Source organism: Mustela lutreola, chromosome 7 (genome assembly GCF_030435805.1).
Source record: "Mustela lutreola isolate mMusLut2 chromosome 7, mMusLut2.pri, whole genome shotgun sequence".
In the NCBI taxonomy this organism is placed as follows: Eukaryota; Metazoa; Chordata; class Mammalia; order Carnivora; family Mustelidae; genus Mustela; species Mustela lutreola.
The window spans coordinates 151,804,555-151,826,978 of record NC_081296.1 but is presented as its reverse complement, the minus strand read 5'-3'; positions in this window follow the sequence as shown (position 1 = coordinate 151,826,978).

Sequence of the window (22,424 nt, the reverse complement as noted above, 5' to 3'; positions counted from 1 at the left end):
ATGCGATCCCCATAGCAATGAGCACACCCAATGCCCAGCTCTTGGTGTCTAACACCACCGTTCTCCTCTCTGAGGGCTCCTTGGAGAAATGGTTGATCCCGGGACTGGGGCCAGGAACACGCAAAACGAGCCTGGAGTGAGGGCGGGCTTGAACCCACAGCTTGGACTTGAGGAGGGCACGCTCTGTGATGAGGGACCAGGGGACGGGGCTGGGACAATGTGATCAACAAAACAGAGTGCTGGGTCATAATCGTGACAGAGAATAAGGATCTGTGGGTCTAAGCAGTTCAAATGACTGAATGTGTGAATGGGAGAGGACAGACAAACCTCCACGCACAAGAATTCTAAATAATTTACATAGACGTTTCCCCCTCAAGGAGCTTCCCCCCAATTAACAGATGGCCCCGTCCCTTAGGTGTGGGCTGCACAGAGTGACTTCCTGGGGAAAGACAGTGTGGGTGGGGTGGGGAAGAGTTACTCTGCAGTGGAGAGACCCGACACACATGCCTCTCCACCTGCTGACCAAGGCCGATGCCCGTGGTGACACGTCATACGCATGATGTGCTCCCTCTCTGGGATCACCTCCCAGTCCCACACCACCAGTTGACCACGAGGAAGACATCAAATTCCAACAGGAGTAGGAAAAACCTGACAAAATGCCTGACCAGTGTTCCTCAATGTTATCAAGGTCATTGGAACGGAGAAGATCAACATCTCCAAGAGCAGGGTGTTGCTTTAGACACAGAACACTTCCAGCACCAAACGTGGGGTTTTCCACACCGAGCAACTACACAATTCTCTGCAGACTCTGAAGGGTGTCCTGTCTGACACCAACAACCCAGCCTTGGCACAGACCCCGAGGGTCATGGTTTCAGCCCCACAAGGTCCCCTCACCCCAGACCGCGTTGGCAAGTCTGGGCCACCCATACTTCCGACCAGATACAAGACGGGGATTCCCACTACATCCTCGGGTCAATCATTTGCTAAAGACAGTTCAAAGGGTTCAGAGAAGCAAGTCACTTGCGTTTATTGGTTTGCTGGAAAGGTCATCACACACGCAGGAGAGGCCTGATGAAGGTCCCGAGGACGAGATGCAGGCGGGCCCCAAGAGCGGCCGCTTCTGTCCCCAGGGAGTATGGGGTGCGCCCCCCGCTTGGCACACGGACGCGTTCACCAACCGGGAAATCTCCGAACCGTTCTTCGGGGTTTTCCTAGGGGTTCCAACACGGGGCACGATTGATTCAATCACTGTCCATTGGTGACTGACTCAACCCTGCTCCCTCTCTCCTCCCAGAGGTCAGAGGTCGGAGGTGATGCATGGCTCCTCAGGCCAGCAGCGCCCTGTCCTATCTCTCTAGGGACCCCAGAGTCATCTCAGTAGCACAGACTCAGGTGGGGCGGGAGGAGGTTCGCTTACGTCTCAGCCCCGCGCCCAGGAATTTACGTGGGTTTCGGGAGCGCCGTGCCAGGAGCCGGAGGTGGACTAGAACATTTCTGGAATCCCGGCTTCACCGTCACAGCCGAGCGGAGCCCAGTGAGGCTCGCGGACTGACATGGGAGCCTGGGGCAGAGGAAGGCAGGGGGCGGCCGAGGAAGTCGGGATAAAGGATGACTTTTAGTTCTCGCGATTGCATCAGGCGTGGTTCATTCACGTGGTTCATTGATTGTGGCCTCAGCCCGAGACGAAGGTACGTTTTCAGCAACAGGGAAACCGCGTGTGGGCCGCAGGAAGGGAGGGCTCTGTTCTGTCGTCTTCTCGGGTTTTCTGTCAATTAGACTCTTCCAAAAACCGCAGTCTACTGGAAAAGATCTCGAAGACGTGCTTCTGCCCGTGGGGGCCGCTTCTCAGTCCCGCTCGTGGGGCTCACACACAGCTGCCTGGACGGGCTTGATGAGCACAGGGAGCCACAGCCAGCAGCTGAACGGCCAAGCTGCCTGCTCCACGAGTGGTAGCCTGCTCCACGAGCGGGACCCAGGAGGGCGGGGATGGGGGGAGGGCCGGAGTCACACCTGCATCTCCATCCTAAGGCCAGCTGCAGAGTCTGCTGCCCACTTAAGTGTCTCTGTTGCCAGTGATTTGCTCAGAAAACCCCTGCCCCTGAGGGGACCCCAGTCCACCAAGGCCATACTTGACCTACGGACTTCAGCAGGACAGTGTGTCCTAAGCGCAGGCATGCAGGGGAAGGGGTGAGGGCAGAGGCTGTGTCCAGGCCCAGAGTCCTCAGAGAGGGGCATCTTGGGCACTGGAGGGGAAGGACCAGGGTGGATGCAGGCCAGAAGCCTCAAGGGGTCAGAGGTCCACAGCCATGGAGGGCATCAGGAGGCTGGGGCTGGGGGCTGGGATCCCTCTCACCCTGGGACACAGGCCTCAGCTACTCCACAGTGAGGACGCCGAGTAGCCCATGCCCCGTTTTGTCTGGCCTTAGCATGGTCCTGGGGCGGGACAGGTTCACTCCACACACCCTCCCCTAGGATGCGTTCACGGTTCTGTGATGGGCCCTGCAAGCTCTTCCTTTAAAGGCAGGGCCTGGAGCCATGGGCAGTGGATTGAGATTTCTCATTGCTAGGCCCCAGGGACAGCATCCAGCCGGAGCCGGAAGAGGCCGCCAGCCCCACACCCTCTGAAAACAAACAGCCACAAGCCCTCTAGGCTCCTCCTGTTAAAATGTGGAAAACAAAAGACAAGGAGAAGATCCCTGCAGTTGCCAGACAGGACAAGCTGTGTTCTGCAGAGCAGCAGACACACCACGGCCTTCTCCAGAGAGACACGGGAACCCGGGGGAACAGGAGGTGCTGTTTCAACTGTGAGAAAACAATGCAAAATACTGACTTCTCTCCAGGAGACCACGCTCTGCGAATGCAGGTGATAAAACACGTTCTCAGACAGATCAGGCTGAGATCTGTCAGAGATCACGTGAGGGCCCGGACCCTCGCGGCAGGACCTGGATTGGAAGGAGGAGTGAGGACCCTGGTGGGGGGGGCGGGGTGGGGCCGCCGGGGCTCAGCCACCGGGGACCCAGCGTTCTGTAGAGAGAATTCCTGGGTGTGTGGGGACTGCCCGAACCACGGACAGGGCAGACCCCTGGAGCCGTCCGCTGCGTGCGCTCGCACACGCCAGGCAGCAGGTGCGGGGGATCACCGTCTGGTTGGGTTTCCAGGAGCCCTGCTGTTCTCCAAGGTGGCCAGCTGGCCGGGGCAGGTGCAGGCCCCCTTACTGCGGGCTTGCAGCCCCGAAGGGGGCAGGGACTTCTGCAGTCTCTCCACGGATGTGCTTTTGCTTCTGGCTTTCCATCTTAATGCAGGAAGTCCAGGATTTCCATTCAGCCCTGAAGGAATAAAGGAATCGCTGTAATCCACGGGTCAGAGAAGCCATAGCTTGTTACAAAGGCCATCCAGTCCAAGGTCAACGGTCTGGAACTGGGGAAGTAACCAAAGCAGGGGCCAGTTTCACAGCACAGGACCAGACCGAGTCTGACCCGTGAAGACACCTCCAACTACCAGACCTCCAGGACTTCCTCTTCAGATGCAGGGGCTGTGGCTGTGTTTGGGGTTCCCAGGATGACCAGCAGCTCAAAGCCGGTGCTCACTGATCCTAAAAGAGCACCTCCCCACCCCCAGCAATCTGCATATGTAAATTGATGATTAGGGTTTTTTAATTAACTTTTCATTTGGAACAGGTTTAGATTTACAGAAAAATTCTGAAGACAGTCCAGCTGGTGCTGATGTCATATAGGGGGCCGTGCGTCTTTGCTGCCAGACGGGATCAATCCATCCTTGTTAACCGAAGCCCCCACAATGTTCCGATTCCCGACTTCTCCCCTCGTATCTCTTTCCTGTTCCAGGGACCTCTCAGAACATCATGTCACAGCTGATCAGCTCTTACATTCGTCCAGGCTGACAGTTTCTTAGATTTTCCTTGTTTGTTTGTATATTTTTTAAGATTTTATTTATTTGAGAGAGAGCATGAGCAGGGGGAGGGGCAGCGGGAGAAGCAGGACCCCCACTGAGCAGAGAGCCCGATGCAGGACTTGATCCCAGGACCCTGGGATCATGACCTGAGCCAAATGCAGAAGTTAACAAACTGAGCCCTTCAGGTGCCCCAGATTTCCCTTGTTTTTGATGACCTTGAGGTGTTTAAAAAATTAACATATAATGTATTATTTGTTTCAGGGGTACAGGTGTGTGAATCATCAGGCTTACACAATTCACAGCACTCACCATAGCACACACCTTCCCCAGTGTCCGTCCCCAGACACCCCATCCATGCCCCCCTCCACCCCCAGCAACCCTTAGTTTGTTTTCTGAGATTAAGAGTCTCTTATGATTGATCTCTCTCCTGGGTCCCATCTGGTTTCATTTTTCCCTCCCTTCTCCCACAACCCCCCACACTGCCTCTCAAATTCCTCATATCAGAGAGATCATATGATAATTGTCTTTCTCTGATTGACTTATTTTGCTCAGCCCAATACCCTCCAGTCCCATCCACATTTTTGCAAAAGGCAAGATTTTGGGTTTTTTGATGACTGCATAGTAATCCATTGTATATATACACCACATCTTTTGTATCTGTTCACCTGTTGATGGACATCTAGGCTCTTTCCATAGTTTGGCTATTGTGGACATTGCTGCTATAGACAGTCGGGTGCACGTGTCCCTTCGGATCACTACATTTGTATCTTTAGGATAAATACCTAGTAGTGAGATTGCTGGGTCATAGAGTAGCCCTATTTTCAACTTTTTGAGGAAACTCTGTACTGTTTTCCAGAGTGGTTGCACCAGCTTGCATTCCCACCAACAGTGTAGGAGGGTTCCCCTTTCTCCGCATCCTCGCCAGAATCTGTCATTTCCTGACTTGTTAATTTTAGCCATTCCGACTGGTGTGAGGTGGTATCTCATTGTGGTTTTGATTTGTATTTCCCTGATGCCGAGTGATATGGAGCACTTTTTCATGTGTCTGTTGGCCATCTGGATGTCTTCTTTGCAGAAATGTCTGTTCATGTCCTCTGCCCATTTCTCGGTTGCATTATTTGTTCTTTGGTTGTTGAGTTTGATAAATTCTTTATAGATTTTGGATACTAGCTCTTTATCTGATATGACCCTTGCAAATATCTTCTCCCATTCTGTCAGTTGTCTTTTGCTTTTGTTGACTGCTTCCTTTGCTGTGGAAACCCTTTTTATCTTTATGAAATCCTAATAGTTCATTTTTGCCCCTGCTTCCCTTGCCTTTGGTGATGTGTCTAAGAAGAAATTGCTGCAACTCAGGTCAAAGATGTTGCTGCCTGTGTTCTCCTCAAGGATTTTGATGGATTCCTCCCTTTTGATTCTATTTTCTTGGTGTGGTGTGAGGAAATGGTCCAGTTTCATTTTTCTGCATGTGGCTGTCCAATTGTCCCAACACCATTTGTTGAAGAGAGTGTCTTTTTTCCACTGAATATTCTTTCCTGCTTTGTCAAAGATTAGTTGACCATGGAGTTGAGGGTGTATTTCTGGGCTCTCTATTCTGTTCCATTGATCTATGTGTCTGCTTTTGTGCCAGTACCATGCTGTCTTGATGATGACAGCTTGGTAATAGAGCTTGAAGCCTGCAATTATGATGCCACCAACTCTGGTTTTCTTTTTTAATATTCCTCTAGCTATTCAGGATCTTTCTGGTTCCATATAAATTTTAGGATTATTTGTTCTGTTTCCTTAAAAAATTGATATTTTAATAGGGATTGCATTAAATGTGTAGATTGCTTTAGGTAGCACAGACATTTTCACAATATTTGTTCTTCCAATCCATGAGCATGGAATGTGTTTCCATTTCTTTGTGTCTTCCTCCATTTCTTTCATGAGTACTTTATAGTTTTCTGAGTATAGATTCTTGCCTCTTTGGTTAGGTTTATTCCTAGGTATCTTATGGTTTTGGGTGCAATTATAAGTGGGATCGACTCCTTATTTTCTCTTTCTTCCGTCTTGCTGTTGGTGTATAGAAATGCAACTGATTTCTATGCATTGATTTTATATCCTGACACTTTATTGAATTCCTGTATGAGTTCTAGCAGTTTTGAGTGGAGTCTTTTGGGTTTTCCACATAAAGTATCATATCATTTGCAAAGAGTGAGAGTTGGACTTTTTCTTTGCCGATTCAGATGCCTTTAATTTCTTTTTGTTGTCTGATTGTGAGGCTAGGACTTCTAGTACTATGTTAAATAGCAGTGGTGATAATGGACATCCCTGCTGTGTTCCTGATCTTAGGGGAAAAGCTCTCAGTTTATCCCCATTGAGAATGATATTTGCTGTGGGTTTTTCATAGACGGCTTTGATGATATTGAAGTATGTACCCTCTATCCCTACACTTTGAAGAGTTTTGATCAAGAAAGGATGCTGTACTTTGTCAAATGCTTTTTCAGCATCTATTGAGAATATCATATGGTTCTTGTTCTTTCTTTTATTAATGTATTGTATCACATTGGTTGACTTATGGATGTTGAACCAGCCTTGCAGCCCAGGAATAAATCCCAATTGGTCGAGGTGAATAATCCTTTTAATGTACTGTTGGATCCTATTGGCTAGTATTTTGGTGAGAATTTTCGCATCTGTGTTCATCAAGGATATTGATCCGTAATTCTCCTTTTTGGCAGGGTCTTTGGTTTTGGGATCAAGGTGATGCTGGCCTCATAAAATGAGTTTGGAAGTTTTCCTCCCATTTATATTTTTTGGAACAGTTTCAGGAGAATGGGTATTAATTCATCTTTAAGTGTTTGGTAGAATGCCCCTGGGAAGCCATCTGGCCCTGGGCTCTTGTTGGTTGGGAGATTTTTGATGACTGCTTCAATCTCCTTACTGGTTATGGGTCTGTTCAGGTTTTCTGTTTTTTCCTGGTTCAGTTGTGGTAGTTTATAGGTCTCTAGGAATGCATCCATTTCTTCCAGATTGTCAAATTTGCTGGCGTATAGTTGCTCTTAATATGTTCTTGTAATTGTTTGTATTTCTTTGATGTTGGTTGTGATGTCTCTTCTTTCATTCATGATTTTATTTATTTGGGTCCTTTCTCTTTTCTTTTTGATAAGTCTGGCCAGGGGTTTATCAATCTTATTAGTTCTTTCAAAGAATCAGCTCCTAGTTTCGTTGACCTGTTCTACTGTTCTTTTGGTTTCTATTTCATTGATTTCTACTCTGATTTTTATTATTTCTCTTCTCCTTCTGGGTTTAGGCTTTCTTTGTTGTTCTTTCTCCAGCTCCTTTAGGTGTAGGGTTATGTTGTGTACTTGAGACCTTCCTTGTTACTTGAGAGAGGCTTGTATCTCTATGTACTTTCCTCTCTGGACTGCCTTTGCTGTGTCCCACAGATTTTGAACAGTTGTGTTTTCATTTTCATTTCTTTCCATGAATTTTTTTCAATTCTTCTTTAATTTCCTGGTTGAGGGCGCCTGGGTGGCTCAGTGGGTTAAGCCGCTGCCTTCGGCTCAGGTCATGATCTCAGGGTCATGGGATCAAGTCCCGCATCGGGCTCTCTGATCAGCAGGGAGCCTGCTTCCCTTCCTCTCTCTCTACCTGCCTCTCCGTCTACTTGTGATTTCTCTCTGTCAAATAAATAAATAAAAATCTTTTAAAAAAAAATTTCCTAGTTGACCCATTCATTTTTTAGGAGGATGTTCTTTAATCTCCATGTATTTGGGTTCTTTCCAACTTTCCACTTGTGGTTGAGTTCTAGTTTCAAAGCATCGTGGTCTGAAAATATGCAGGGAATGATCCCAATCTTTTGGTACCAGTTGAGACCTGATTTGTGACCCAGGATATGATGTATTCTGGAGAATGTTCCGTATGCACTAGAGAAGAATGTGTATTCCATTGCTTTGGGATGGAATGTTCTAAATATATCTGTGATGTCTATCAGTTCCCTTATCATTTAAGGTCTTTATTTCCTTGTTGAACTTTTACTTAGATGATCTGTCCATTTCAGTATGGGGGTGTTAAAGTCCCCTACTTTTATTGTATCATTGTCAATGTGTTTCTTTGATTTCATTATTAATTGGTTTACACAATTAGCTGCTCCCATGTTAGGGGTATAGATATTTAAACTTGTTAGATCTTCTTGTTGAACAGACCCTTTAAGTATGATATAGTGTCCTTCCTCATCTCTTATTATGGTCTTTGGCTTAAAATCTAATTTGTCTGATATAAGGATTGCTACCCAAGTTTTCTTTTGATGTCCATTATATGGTAAATTGTTTTCCACACCCTCACTTTAAATCACGAGGTGTCTTTGGGTCTAAGTTTCTTACAGACAGCATGTTGATGGGTCTTGTTTTTTTAATGCATTCTGATACCCTGTGTTTTTCGATTAGGGCATTTTAGCCCATTTACATTCAGAGTAACTATTGAAAGATATGAATTTATTGCCATTGTATTCCTTGTAAGGTGACTGTTACTGTATATTGTCTCTGTTCCTTTCTGGTCTGTTACTTCCAGGCTCTGTCTTTGCTTAGAGGCCCCTTTCAATATTTCCTATAGGGCTGGTTTGGCGTTTGGAAATTCTTTTAATTTTTGCTTGTCCTGGAAGATTTTATCTCTCCTTCTATTTTCAATGACAGACTAGCTGGATTTAATATTCTTTCCTGCATATTTTTTTTGTTCTCCCAGGGGGAGAAGAAAGGAGGAAAGAAAGGAAAAAAATACTAGACTGGTGAATCAAACAGAGCCACACTCTTGATTTTTGGGTGTATTTTGCTCTGTTAGAAGAAACTGTTTCCCAATATTTTAAAGAAAGAAAAACTTATATATATACAAAAATAATGGTAAAAACAATGAAGTAATGGAATATGACTATAAAGATGAAAATTTAAAAGGATTCTAAAAAAGGAATTGATAAGAAGTTGGTTGAAAAAAGAAACAAAAGAGAAAAGAACGTGACCAGGCTGGAGATGAGAAGAAAACCATGTGCTAGGCTTAGGGTATATTTTGATCTATTGGAAGAAACTGTATCCCAAAATTTTAAGGAAAGAAAAACCTGTATGTATACAAAAAATAAGGTTAAATACAATGAAGGGAGAGAATATGACAATGAAAATTTTAAAAGATTTAAAAAAATGTATTGATAAGATAAAATCACTAAAAATGTTTAAAGAGGAAAAATTTAAAAACATAGATTAAGAAAAAATAAAATTAAGAAAATTTAACTTTGAAAGACTAAAGGATCATGAGGAAAAAGCCATGAATTCTATGGGTTGTTTTCCCCTAGCTCAGGAGTTCCACTGTTCTCCTTGATTGGGTGAGCTTGGTCTTGGCTGGATGTTCTGGCTGATCTTCTGGGGGAGGGGCCTGTTACCGCAGTTCTCAAATGTCCTTATCCAAGGTGGGATTGTGCCTCCCTTGCCAGGGGCCGGGCTGAGTAATCTGCTTGGTTTTGCTCTTGGAACTTCTGTTCCCTGAGCACATTCCGTACTGCTCTGGAGGACAGGAATGAATGTGGCGGCCCCCCAGTCTCTGGTCCGGAGGAGCTGGGAGCTCGGAGCCCCACTCCTCAGTGCGCCCTCGGAGAAAAGCACTCAATCACTCCCGTCTCCTTGGTCTCCGGCCGTGCTGCGAGCTCACCCAGCCTGTGACTGGGTGTCTGTCTCTGGTGCGTGGCCCCATTTGGAGTCTCCAAGCCCAGGAGATCCCTGCCGCTCTTCCAGGGGTCTCCCCAGATCTGCCCCTTGTGGGGTCCCTGCTCAAGGAGTAGTGGCCTGACTGTGCCTTGGATCACAGTTTAAGGAAACCCCGAGCTGAGAACCCCTTCTCGGCTCCGTCTTTGCAGTCGGTTTCCCTGCTCTGACACCTGCAAGCTCTGCCACACCCAGCACCCCCGGGTCTTTCTGTGACTCTGCGGGTCCTTAGACCTCACCATCCCCACGAGGGCTCCACTCCCGCTTAGCGTCTGGAGCGATGTCCGTCAGTGGAGCAGATTCCTAAAAGTTCTGATTTTGTGCTCGGCTGCTCCTCGGCTTGCCAGGACCCAGCCCCTCCCCCAACGGTCTATCTTCCCGTCGCCTCAAGTCACTTCTCCGCACATCCTACCTTCCAGAAAGTGGTGGTTTTCTCTTCCTAGAATGGCTGCTCTTCTTCTCTGCTCTCCTGTTGAGTTTGTCGGTGTTCGGGGTAGTTTGATCACTGTCTGGCTCAACTCCCGGGACCGGCGATATCTAGGTTTCCTAGTCGTCCACCCTCTTGCTCCTCCCCAATGACCTTGAGTTTTGAGACGTGCTGGGCAGGTATTCATGGTATGATCCCAGGTGGAACTCGTCTGATGTTTCTCTCACGATTAGACTCTGACCTGTGATTTTAGGAGGAAGAAGACGGAGGGGAAGGCCCTTATCCCCTCACAGGTGCCCACGACTGGTGTGACGTGTGCTGCGGTGTTGGATTTGGCTGCCGAGCTGAGGGGCGCAGCCACCCTTCTGCCTGCCACCCCGTGGCCTGGAAGGAAGTCTCCATGCAGCCCACACCTGCGTGCTGGCGACTGTAGTCCTCCTCGAGGGGGCGTCCACGTGGGGCCTCCGAGTCTTCTGCAGAGATGTCTGTCTCTTCTTCCCCTCTGTGTGTGGTCACCTGTTTGTCACTTGTTTATATCAATGGGAAGTTTTTGAATTTTTGCTACGCTGCGGGTTAAAATACAGGACCATATTTTGTGGCTCAGATTGTTCTAACTTCAGCCATTGGCAGGTTTCTGAGTTGGTTCCTGTGGATCCTTGACAGTTCCACCACGCATATGTGTATGTCTGTGTGTGTCTGTGCGTCTGTGTGTCTGTGCGTCTATGTGTCTGTGTGTGTCTGTGTGTCTGTGTGTCTGTGCGTCTGTGTGTCTGTGTGTCTGTGCATCTGTGCGTCTGTGTGTCTGTGCGTCTATGTGTCTGTGTGTGTCTGTGTGTCTGTGCGTCTGTGCATCTGTGCGTCTGTGTGTCTGTGCGTCTATGTGTCTGTGTGCATCTGTGTGTCTGTGCGTCTGTGCGTCTGTGCATCTGTGCGTCTGTGTGTCTGTGCGTCTATGTGTCTGTGTGTGTCTGTGTGTCTGTGCGTCTGTGCATCTGTGCATCTGTGTGTCTGTGCGTCTATGTGTCTGTGTGCATCTGTGTGTCTGTGTGTCTGTGCGTCTGTGCGTCTGTGTGTCTGTGTGTCTGGAGCACTCCCTCACTTTCTGGCGCCGCACGGTGTCTTGGTTTCAGCCCAGTGGACGGCAGCAGGGAGGACTCGGGGGCAGCGTTTCAGACCAGGTCCGGGCCCAGGCCCGCGTTGGAAGGGGTGCACGTCCCCTCCTCTCTTCCAGTTTGCCAGCACATTCCCCATGCCCAGCGCCCCGTCACAGCTGCACATGGGACGGTCGGCTCCTCGCGATCACACCCGGGCTGGCTGACATTGGCGCTGCGGCACGGCTGTCTGCACCCCGGTTCCCACAGGCAGGAAGCTCGGTGTGCGCTGCTGGGAGGCGCGAGCCCCACGGATGGAGCCTGTGATCCTGCCTTGGTGGCCGCTCCCCAGGGCCCGCTCCAGTGCCAATTCTGCCAGCTGGGCCATGCTGGGAGCCAGAAACTGCACAGCAGAGGACAGGAGGGGGCGTGACAGAAGGAAATGTTGGCTGTGGGGGGTGCCCACCGTGATATTGACAGACACAGGGCACACAGGGACAGGGAGCAATGGGTCCCCACACAGGAGAGGATCTGAATGAGGTCCTGTGGGCCTTTCACTGCAGTCGGGATATGGAGTCGGGGAGAGGTGTGCCGCAGTGGCAAGCTGCATGCTGGTGCCTGGGAAATGGCCCTGGGGGTCCCAGGCCCACGCTGGAGCCCCACGTGAGGGGCCTAAAAGAAACAGGGTCACACTGGGGTTTCCGCAATAGCCCTGGGCTTCGAGCTTCCTGGAGAGGGGCAGGTGATGCAGCGGGTCCAGCCGGGAGGATCCGAGGGGACAGCAGTCTCTCAGCTGGGGAGGGCGGGGAGCGAGAGGGATCCCAGGGCCCTGCCTTCCCCTCAACCTTTCTAGCTCCTTCTCCCCAAACCCTCCTGCCCAGACACTTAGTCCCAGAGATCTGTTTGGGGCCCAGTGGAACCTGTTTCATCCCATTTCCCAGCCTCAGAAAGGCAGGACCCCTGGCCTTCTCCATTCTCCGCACCAGTGATGACCCAGTGCTGGTGGACGAGGGGCGCTCTCAGCCACTTCCTCCCTGGCCGCGGTCGTGCTCCCTGCTCCCTTGTTCTGGGACTCAGACCCCGTGAGGCCTCTGTGCTCCAGACACGGTGCAGACTGGGCCCAGCCTAGCCTGGCCAAGCCCCATCCTGGGACACACGGTGCCAGCGATGTGCATGCTTACACCCGCAGGGGCTGCCCGGCCTCCAGGGAATCATGGCCTGGGGCGCGGGGCGGGCAGAGGAGGCGCTCCCGTCAGTGGAGATCTCCACGGCTGGCTTCCCAGGCTCAGCGATGCCGGTTCTGCCGTGACGTACTGAAGCCAGCGCCGGGGGTCACGGAGGCTGGGGAGTTCATCACCCTCGTGCAGAGGGAAACAGAGGTCGGCTGTGGGTCCAGCCGCTCGTGTCTGCAGGAGCCGTCATCTGGCAACAGAGCAAAGCCCAAAGGAGCTGATTGCTCCTGGAAGCCTAGAGCGGTGCCCGGCACGCGGACTGCACTACGGAGATGCTCACGACCGCAAGCTAGTGACTCTCTCGGAGCTCCGACTCCCTGACCCCAAATCTGGAAACCCCGCTACTGTTCGGCGTAGTCTGGGTAGCTGACGGCTTTAGGCTTGCTTTCAAATGCTGCTCGGCATCTTGCAAAACCTCCTGTCCCCGGTGCCTGAGCTGCTGGAGCACAGCGGTCTCATGGGGATTTGTGGACACTGATCCGTGAGCAGGTCAGGAGCCCCGCTCCTTGCCGTGTGGCTCATGAGGCGAGTCCTGTCCCCTGAGCCCCAGCTCTGTGTCCACGCGCTGCTTCCTCCAGGAAATCAGAAGTCTCCTTAGGGTCCCACAGCCCTCTGAACCTCCCCTTGTTATGCCCCAAGGGCGGTGTATGACCACTGCTCACCTCTTGTCCCCTGATGCCGTGTGAGCATCCTGGGGGCCGCGGTCAGGCCAGGTGTGTCTTCTGTCCCCAGCTCCTGGCTCAGGCTCCTTCTGCTCTCGCTTCTCTGGGTGCGTTTGTAGGAACCAGAGTGGGTCTCAGAAGATGGCTGGACTGAGGGCCGGCAGGTCCGTCATGAAGGAGCCACCCTGGCCAGCAGGGGCTGTGGCAGATACGAGGCAGGGTCCCTGGTGAAGGGGCAGAAAGGCCAACACAGCTGGGAGGCCACCTGTGATGCCAGCCCTCCCTGGGCCTGGGAGCCGGCTGGAACCGGTTTAAGGCCCAGCCATGCTGTGTGAGCCTTCCCAAGTGACATAACCACTCTGAGCCTCGGTTTTCTACTCTGGAGTGGTGAACGGTGGTTGTTCTTTTCCTGCTAAGTTGGACCTGGCATCAAGACGCGATCCATGGAGACCACAGGCCTGGAGCTGTCCCTGGGCCACGCACAGTGGGTCCCCCTCCGGCAGAGCTCAGCTCACCGCGGAGCAGGGTGGAAACACGTTGGTGCCGCCAAACAAGTCATCTCAAGAGCCGGTCCAGAGGGTCCCACGGGATGCTGTTCCCATTCCCCAGCAGGGTCCTCAGGGGAAGGGCGGGCATCCACCCTAGGACAGCAGGAAGCCAAGCCTCCCTTGTCTGAGCTGCAGCCGGGCTGTTGCTTAACTCCCCAGCGATGACTCAGGGCCCGTCCAGTGAAGACCTGGGATTTCCAAACTGCGTAGAACAGGCTATGAGTCCAAAGGCTGGGACCCAGGCTGAGGTTCGCCCTGGAGAGGTCGGACACCGAGTGGGCTCATGGCAGGGGAGGCCAGCGCGGGCTGGGGTCCCCACCTGTATTCCTCAAGGGGCGGGCAGAAGGAGGCTGCCTCTGCCACTCCAGGTGTGGGAGGGCCCCCGGGGGGCTCTCCTGCCCTCCAGCTGGGTCCCAGTTCTGGACCAGCGCACTGGGCCTGACTTCTACCTGGGACAGAATTCCTACCCTTCCTTGCTCTGAGAGGAGGGACGTCGTGCTGGGTAGTAAGAACCCTGTCCCCCCATGAACCCCCCGGCCGGTGAGGATCCCCAAATGTGGGGAGCAGCCCCCATCTGTAGTAGCCACACTGGGAAAATCCGGAGCAGCCTAAATGCACTGAACTAGAGTCTCCCTGGGCAGCTCTAGGCCATGGGGCTGGGGACCCGGTGAGCCACCTGGGGGAGGTGAGCTGGGGGAGGAGGCAGAGGAGACCCTCCCCTCACTCCTGCAGGAAGACTCGGGAAGAAGACCCGCCTCACCCAGCCAGGGTTTCAAGGGTCTGTGGGCACCGCACGCCGCCTCTGTAATTGGGACCGCGCTAAGGCTCCGAGCAGGGAAGTTGTGGCGCTGCTGGAGTTTTTCTGGAGGAGCCTGTCCCCTTCCCAAAGGCACCTGGCACTGGCAGGGAGTCCGCAGTGGGGCAGGGGGCTGCCCCACGCGGTTACACACCCCCACGTGGGCCCCTTTTGAAACCAACCACGTAGTCAAGACGGAGCTGCTGGGCCGTGGGCTTCTGTGTGGGCACGGGCGGTGGCGATGGGGCGCACGCCGGGGCACCTGGGTGGCTGAGTCTATCTGCCCTGGGCTCAGGTCGTGGTCCCCGGGTCCTGGGATGCAGCCCCACCCAGCTCCCCGTTCACTGGGGAGCCTGCTTCTCTCCCCCTCTGCCAGTCCCTCCCCTCCTCACAGGCGCTGCCCTCTCTCGAAGTAAACAAGTAAATTAAGACAAGCACACGGGTGCTTGTTCACGGGCAGCGCAGCAGGTGTCAGAACTTCTGCCCTCTCGCGGCCGCCATGTTCCAGTGCGTGGCTGGACCGTGGCTGCCGGCTCGCTCCTCTGTGGACACGCACAGAGGCTGGAAGGAGCTTCTTCAAACGCAGTGGGTGGTGGGGTCTCACCGGCTTAGACCCTCCGGGGCTTAGCCCACAGGATCCCAGTGCCATAGCCCCAGGGGCCCTCCGAGCCCCTCGCCCTTGTCCCTGTGGGCTCCTTACTCCTGACCATCTTCCTGGTCCTAACCCACTGGGCTTTGTGTCGCCTTTCTTCGGCACGTGGCTCTGAAGGTCCAGCTGGGCTCCCCTGCTTTTTCCCTGACTGGTGGTCCTCACCCTCTGAGTCCCTGTGCCCTCCCCAGCCCCGGGCCGTGCCGCCCCCTCCCCGCGTCGGAGCCTCCTGGCCGGTGATCCTGTGGCCTCTGCAGCCTCGAGCCCACGCGGGGCACAGACACGTCTTCTTGGCCTCGGCGTCCCCAGCCCATCCTGTCCGAGGACGGGGACCGCGCCGGAGCTCGGTGCTCGCTGCGGCCCGGAGGCTGACTCGAGAGAGGTAGGAGAGTTTGATCACCGTAGGGCCGGTCGGGCTTCGCGTCGGATCTGAGCTGGCGTCTGGTGTCAGCTACGAAGTTTGCATCCAGCTGGCCCGTGCCCACAATTGGTCTATATCCACACAGCGAATATGACATATTCTTATTTAAAAAAAATCAATAAATCATTTGCAGAGCTGCTGCCAGCACGTACATGGCTGAATTAACTCCTTGTCTGCCAAGAGGGTGGTATTTTCATGACTTCATCTTACCTAGTGCGGGGGGACGTGGCCAAGCGGCTCCCGCGGGCGGGAGTTCCTGTGTGTCTGGTCTGGGTGCCCCACAGAAGGGCCCACCACCCACCGCCCATCCGAGTGCTGGGTGTGGGCCGAGGGCAGGCCAGGGAGCTGCCAGGGGTTGGGTGGTCCAGGACAAAGCGGAAACCCCCAGATCTGTGCTGCCCGGCCAGACCCAGCAGACCTTGCTGTTGTCCTGGTGGCTTCTGAGTCCCAGGGCCCTGCTGAGGGATCTGGGTTTCTGCACTTCCCATGCCTTCCCCAGAGCATACACTTCCTAGTTCCCCCGCTGTACCCAGTCCTCATGTCCCCTGGGACTGCTCTCCAGCCCCAAGCAGGCCTTCCAGAACATTCCAGCACCCCCCACCCCCAGTCCTTCTTGGTGTGCACGCTGTAGTCCCTGTGGGCATGATCTCAGCAGTGGCAGGGACTTGGAGGGTGTCCTTTTGGCTGCCCCCAGCAGCCTGGCGGGTGTCAGGGCGTGCCTGTGCCTGCTGAGGACACAGGACGGACCGGCTGAGCACGTGCCCGCTGGCAGGCTTCCTGTTAGCCGCCCTGGAGGGCCGAGTTACCAAGGAGCAGGCTGTCCCCCGACCATTTATTTTTGGCTTTGAAACACGTTAGATGTTTTGGCAACACGTCTCCCTTCTTAATTCTGTCTCTCTCGGGCTGATATTTCCATCAGCTTGCGTGCCCCGAGCACATGCCAGCCTGTCTCCATCTCCGGAGGACGTCCGCTCCTGCCCTCCTCACTGGGGCCCGGGAGATGTGGGAGCCGCCCCGGCCAGGCTCCCTGTCCCTGTCCTCTGTCCCTGAGGCCCACAGGGTGTCGGGGAGGCCCCGGACCTCCCCCTGGCGTTCCTGGCTCAGCCTGCCTGCTGGCCCCGCATGCCGCCTCCCTCCGCAGTCCTCCACAGTGCTGCCCTTGGGGACCCCCAGCACCAGCCCTCATCCAGGTCCTGGGCTTGCAGTGCTTTTCGTCTTTCTCCCCTGACATCCTCCGCTCCCCTGAGAACCCCTGAAAGCCCTCCGTGGCCAGAGCTAAGCCACCGCTCTTCTGGGCGTCTCCTGCCTGCAGACTCCTGCTGCTGGGTCTCCCTTCTCTGCCCCCGGCTGGGGCGCTGGGTGACGGACCCCGAGCCCCGCAGCCATCGGGGGAGGCTGCTGGGTCGGGTCATCCTGGATCAACAGCGCAGGCTGTCGGTCGGCTGCTCTGGGTGACTAAGGAGGGCCTAAGTCCCCTGGAGAGCCCGCCTAGGAAGCAGACTGTCCCCTCCGAGGACCTTAGGAAACAGCATTTCCAGAGCTAGAAGCGACTCTGCTCATCTGAGTGGAAGTGTGTTAAGTGCAATACCAGCCTCTGGATGAGGGACCAGCGGGGCCGCCCGCAAGCCGCCCTGACGGATGTTCTTACGTGCACGTGTGCATGAAAATGCCTGGGAAGCTTGGGAGGTGTTCACCCACCCCAAGCAGGGATCCCTCTGGGGAGGGCACGGGGTGGGAGATTCTCACACTGAAATAGTGAGCTGCTTCCTGTGGCATTGGTATAATTTAAAATAAATATTGTTAAAACAAATATTCCCTTCATTTCACAGCAGCGCCGTGGGCGGTGGGAAGCGCTCAGTCGTGCCCCTGTTCCGTTCGCTCTCTGTGACGTGCACACCAGAGTGGGGTCCACGTGGGGGACAGCCCCAGCCCAGCGGCCCTGTGAGCCGGGCGGGGGCTGGGTGCTGAGGGCTCGCGGGCTCCGTGTGGTGGCCCGCAGCGGGTGGAGCGCGTCGCCGCCGCGGGATGGGGCCGTGCGTGCGCAGAGCTGGCGGGGTCTGGCGGCCGCTGCGGGTGGGCACCCGAGTGCCAGCGCCTTCTTTCTCACCACGCGGCAGGATCGGCAGCGCAAGCACGAGCTGAAGTCTTGGCCGGGCACGGGGCTGGAGGTGCCAAGCGCCCGCTCAGAGCCAAGAGCCCGCTGGCAAGCCCCACAGGACATATTGCGCACCAAACACGCGGCCGGCAGCCTTCCCAGATGGGCCTGTGCTCGCCAGGGGGACGCGGTGGTGGAATGTGCGGCGCCTGCCCCCCAGGCCCGGCTGTGGAGGAGCCTCGGGGAGCCCTGAGCTGTCCTCCCCGGGGCTGGCCTCGCTCTGTGGGCCCCTCCGCCTCCTCTCCACTCTCCCCCCACCATTCGTCGTGACTGTTCACAGGAATCAGCTCCTACCCCTGCGTGGGAGCCCCGGAATCAAATCGCTTTTGCCATTCGTCAGATCACGTGGAGGAACCGGTGGAAAGGAAGGGGCGTCGTTGGATTCTATTATGTGGAAATTAGCTCGAAGCAGAGGCTGCTCGCTGGGTAGAGCAATTTCTCTCCATTTGTTTTGGGAGAAAATTGCCTGTGTGTCCTCATCTGGCAGGGGCCGGGGGCCCACCCGGCTGAGAGGGGCGGGGGCTGGTGGCTCGGGGTGGACCAGGCCGGACAGGCCCCGGATGCAGCCTGACTCTGGGAAGCCCAGGAGGCAGGATCCCCCCCCCCCCCCAAGCCCCAGAGGCAGGGAGGGCCCCGAGGGCGGAGAGCAGACAGCACCCAAGCGGGGCCGGGCTCTGGGGTTGGAGAGCGCTGGAGGTGGCAGGGCACGCTGGCTAGAGGCTGGCAGAGGCTGTGTGTTTGCAAAAGGTCAGAAGTGGTGGCAAGACCGAGCCGTGCGGGCCCTTCCCGGGGGGCGGCTGTTGATTCTGGGGCCCAGAGTGCCCGGCAAGGCTGCAGGGAGCGTAGGCATGGGGCGTCTTGGAGACGTGGGGACGGAGTGGTTTGCTGTAGGCCACTGCCCTTCTCTAAGTCCTCCAGAGGCCAGACGCAGGGCTAAGGGCTCTGTGTGCTGCCCCGAGCCCCCAGCACCAGCCCTGCGAGGGGAGCTGTGGTCCCCGGTTAAGGATGGGACCCGCGGCTCAGGGGGCACTCAGCGGAGCCCACGTGCCAGTGACGAAGTTCACACTTAGGTCCCGATGACCCTCAAGCCCACCACTCTAGTGCACCGGGCAGAGAGACGCGTGCAGCTGGGCCCCGGGGCCGCGCTGAGCACCGCTGGGCAGCAGGGGATCCCAAGGCCAGGAATCTCCGCCCAGATGGGGGCGGAGTGTGGCTCCTGGCCTTGGTCTGGCCCAAGGGGATGGGCAGCCCTTCTGTGCTGTTGCCACAGCCTTTGTGGGGTGCTCTTGTTTGTTCTGAAATGAAACTTAAGTCAAGGTGCAACGCAGACATCCAAGCGTCAGCATGGCCCGTGGGACAGACACCCCATTAGGCGGCAGGACACCCCCGTTTCCCAGGGAGTAGTGCCCCCCACCCCCCACAGGCAGCCACTGCTCTGATTTCTTTTCTTTTTTTAAGATTTTATGTATTTATTTGAGAGAGAGAGCGTGAATGAGAGGGAGAGGGACAGACACTCTGAAGCAGACTCCGCAGGGAGCACAGACCCCACGCAGGGCTCCATCCACAGCCACGAGATCGGGACCCGCTGAAGCCCAGACTCGATGCTTCCCCGGCTGAGCCGCCCAGGCTGGGTTTGGTCTGCTCTGAAGTGTCCCACAGACCGGGTCGCATGGCCTGTGTCTCTCTGTGCCCGACTCTTGTCACTCTCTGTGACGCCTCTGAGTTGGCCTCACGGAGTTTGTTGACTTTCATTTGCTGACTCGTGTCCCACTTAACGCCCGAATGTGCGCTTGTCCTGCCGACGCCCGTTTGGCGGCTTCTGGCCTCGACTGCCAGGAAGGAAGGGGCTCTGAGCATTCTCGCGCAACCGTTCTGGGGGACCTGTGTTTGGGGTAAATCCCCCCGAGCCGAGGGGCTTGCAGCGTTTCGGATGGAAGAAGTTGCCGCGGCGTTTTCCGGGTGTCTGGAGACCTGCGCCCCGCGAGCTGCCTGGGAGCCTCCCGCCCCTGGCGCTGCCAACCCGGTGGGCGGAAGAGCTGTCTCCCTGAGGTTTTAATCTGCATTTCCCTGGTGACTAACGATGTTGAGCGTCTTTTCACATGCATGTTGGCCATCTGCACGGCTTCTTTCGGGAGGTGTCTGTTCAAGTCTCTGGAGGTTAAATTGGGTTATTTGTCATCTTACCTTTCTTCGTAAGAATTCTTTGTGTATCTGACTATACGGTGTCTGGGGATATATGGACGCGCAGACATGTTCTTTTCTTCTTCCCAGGCTGTGGCGTGCCCTTTTCTTAGCGACGTCTCGAAGACGGCAAGTTTTCCGTTCTGAGGAAATTCCGTTTGTCATTTTTTTCCTCCTGACCGGCCCCTTTGTGTGGTCTCCAAGGAGAACCTGCCTGCGCCGCGATAGCCGCGGTCTGCCCGGGGGGCCTTCTGCTCCCTCGTCCCTCTTCCGTACTCACATCTGTGATCTGTCTCGAGCTAGTTTTTGTGTACGGTGTGAGGAAGGGGTTAGTGTTTATTTTTTCACACTTTTCTTTGGAAGAAACACTCATTTCCTTATGCGATTGCCTTGGAGCCTTTGTCCACAATCCATGGGCCTCGTATTTGGGAATCTGGTCGTGGAGTCTCTCCTGCTCATGGTCCAGGTCCACCCTCGGCCACAACCTTGCCACCCCAATGTCTGTGGCTTTGCAGGGCGTCTTGGGTCAGGTGGTTCGAGTCCCACTCTGCCCGTCTTTTCCAAGGTGACGTTTTCTTTTCCAGGTCCTTGGCACTTCCGGATGGATTTCAGAACCCACCAGCTGGGACTGTGCCGACGGGTCTGGACCACCCCGAGATGCCCGGCGTCTCGGCCACAGCAGCCCTCCCCGCAGACCTGCCCACCCTTCACACGTGTCTTCTTCCTCCCTTTCTCTCACAGCGTGTCCGGGATGGGGCTGGACCCGGTCTCTGCTTCTGCTCTCAGGGTTCGGTTCCACGTTGTCAAAGACCCTCACTTGGAAAGTTGAGCCAGACGTGTGTTCATCTGTTGCTATGGTTACGAGGAGGGAAATAATTTCCTGTGCGGTATCTTCCGATCGCTTCTGTCGGATGCAGGGGGAGATCAGGAGACTGTGGTGTTCCTCCACTTGTCTGGTAGGGACGCATGGCTCTCGTTCTGACCTCGTGTGTGGGGCCACAGTCTGCCTGCTCAGCTTGGGGGCTAGAACGGAGCTCATTAACAGCCAGCAGAGGTCACTTTCCTGGTTTACTGCCTTCACCTATTCTCTCCCGAATGCTGGTTTACATCACAAGAGATCAGGAAGCCTGGGGGACCCGAGTGTAGGGAGTGAAGCCAGCACCGTAGCCACTGACTTCCTGGATGGAGGCTGCCCATGGGTAGCCAGGAGCCCGCCGCCTGGGGACACGCTCTCTGGGGTGACGCCCACCTGTCCACAGACTTGGCCAGAGCTGTCGGGAGACGGGGTGGAGAAGGAAGGGTGAGGTCAGCGTGACGTCCAGAGCCTCTGATCTGGGAGCCAGGAGACAAGCAGGTTTCCTTGCTGTTGGGGGTTCACTGGTCACAAGATCATTTTTGTCCCAGTCCCATAACACCACCCGGGCCCTGGAGGGAAGAGTGTCTGACTTGTTCTCAGGAAGGCGCAGACCCAAGAGCAGACAGGGCCTGGCCAGTGCCCGCACAGCTGAGGTCAGCTGGAGGAGCCCACTTGCCTCCGACCTGGTGGGTCTCTGCACTTTCCGCTCCTTGACCCAAGGACCCGAGGGGACTCCAGACCCTGCCGTCCCCGTACTTGTCCCTCACGGGCAAGGTGTCCCTCTGCTTCCTGAGGGGGCACGGGGCATAAGGGACAGGGGCTTGGTCTAAGCCCTGGAGAGGGGGATGCCCTCATGAGAGGGGATGTGCTATGGTGAGGCAGCACAAGGACTGCCTTGGGTGTGTGGACGGAGGGTCCCCAGCCACCTGCGGAGACATCAAGCAGGCAGCTGAACACTTCTCTTGCTTTCGGATAAGGTGTCGAGGTCCCACCAGTGACAACCATGGCCTACCACAGCCAAGGTGACCTTGACCGGCTCATCTTCATGGCACCATATTTGAGGGGGTAGCTCTGAACCCAGGGCTGGAGAAAGGGGCAGGAAGAAATGGGTTGGATTTGAGAGAGCTGCCCCACGGGGGGCTTCTGGGAGGAGGAGACACCCCCAAGAGCAAAGAGAGACTCCAGACTGTGGGAGGGGGAGGTCTGGGCGGAGACAAGGATTTGCGGGGGGTCAGCCTCCTGAGGGCAGCAACACCCCAAACCGGGGCTAGAGCACTGGAACGAGAGAGCAGGGCAGAGCAGGAGGTAGAGGGCCAACCTGGGCTGGGACGGACAGCAGGACAGTGAGGAGGCTGAGATCAGGACGCCAAGGGGGGGGTGCAGGAGGGTGACTGAGACCCCACCAAACCCTGCTGCTGGGTCGAGGGATGAGAACAGAGAGACGACCGTGGGCAGAGCACCTTTGAGGGGAGACGCTGTCCTGGGGAGAAGGCGGAGGGGGTGGGTAGGAGAGGGGCTGTGGGGGTGGAGAGGCGGTCCGTGCACTGGGCTTCTGTTGAGAAACTCATGTCCTGTCTCCTGTGTCCTCGGGTTTTGGGTTGTCCCCCAGAGAGGCCTGACTCTGCAGGTGGTAGTCAAGATCCCTCAGGTCCACCCCGTCAGGCGGGGCTAATCCAGTGCTGTGTTAGGTCCGAGTTGTCTCTGGAGGGACCGGAGCCTCGTCAGAGAGCGAGAGGGGCCCAGCCCCAGAACACCCCAACTCTCCCTGGCTGCCTGG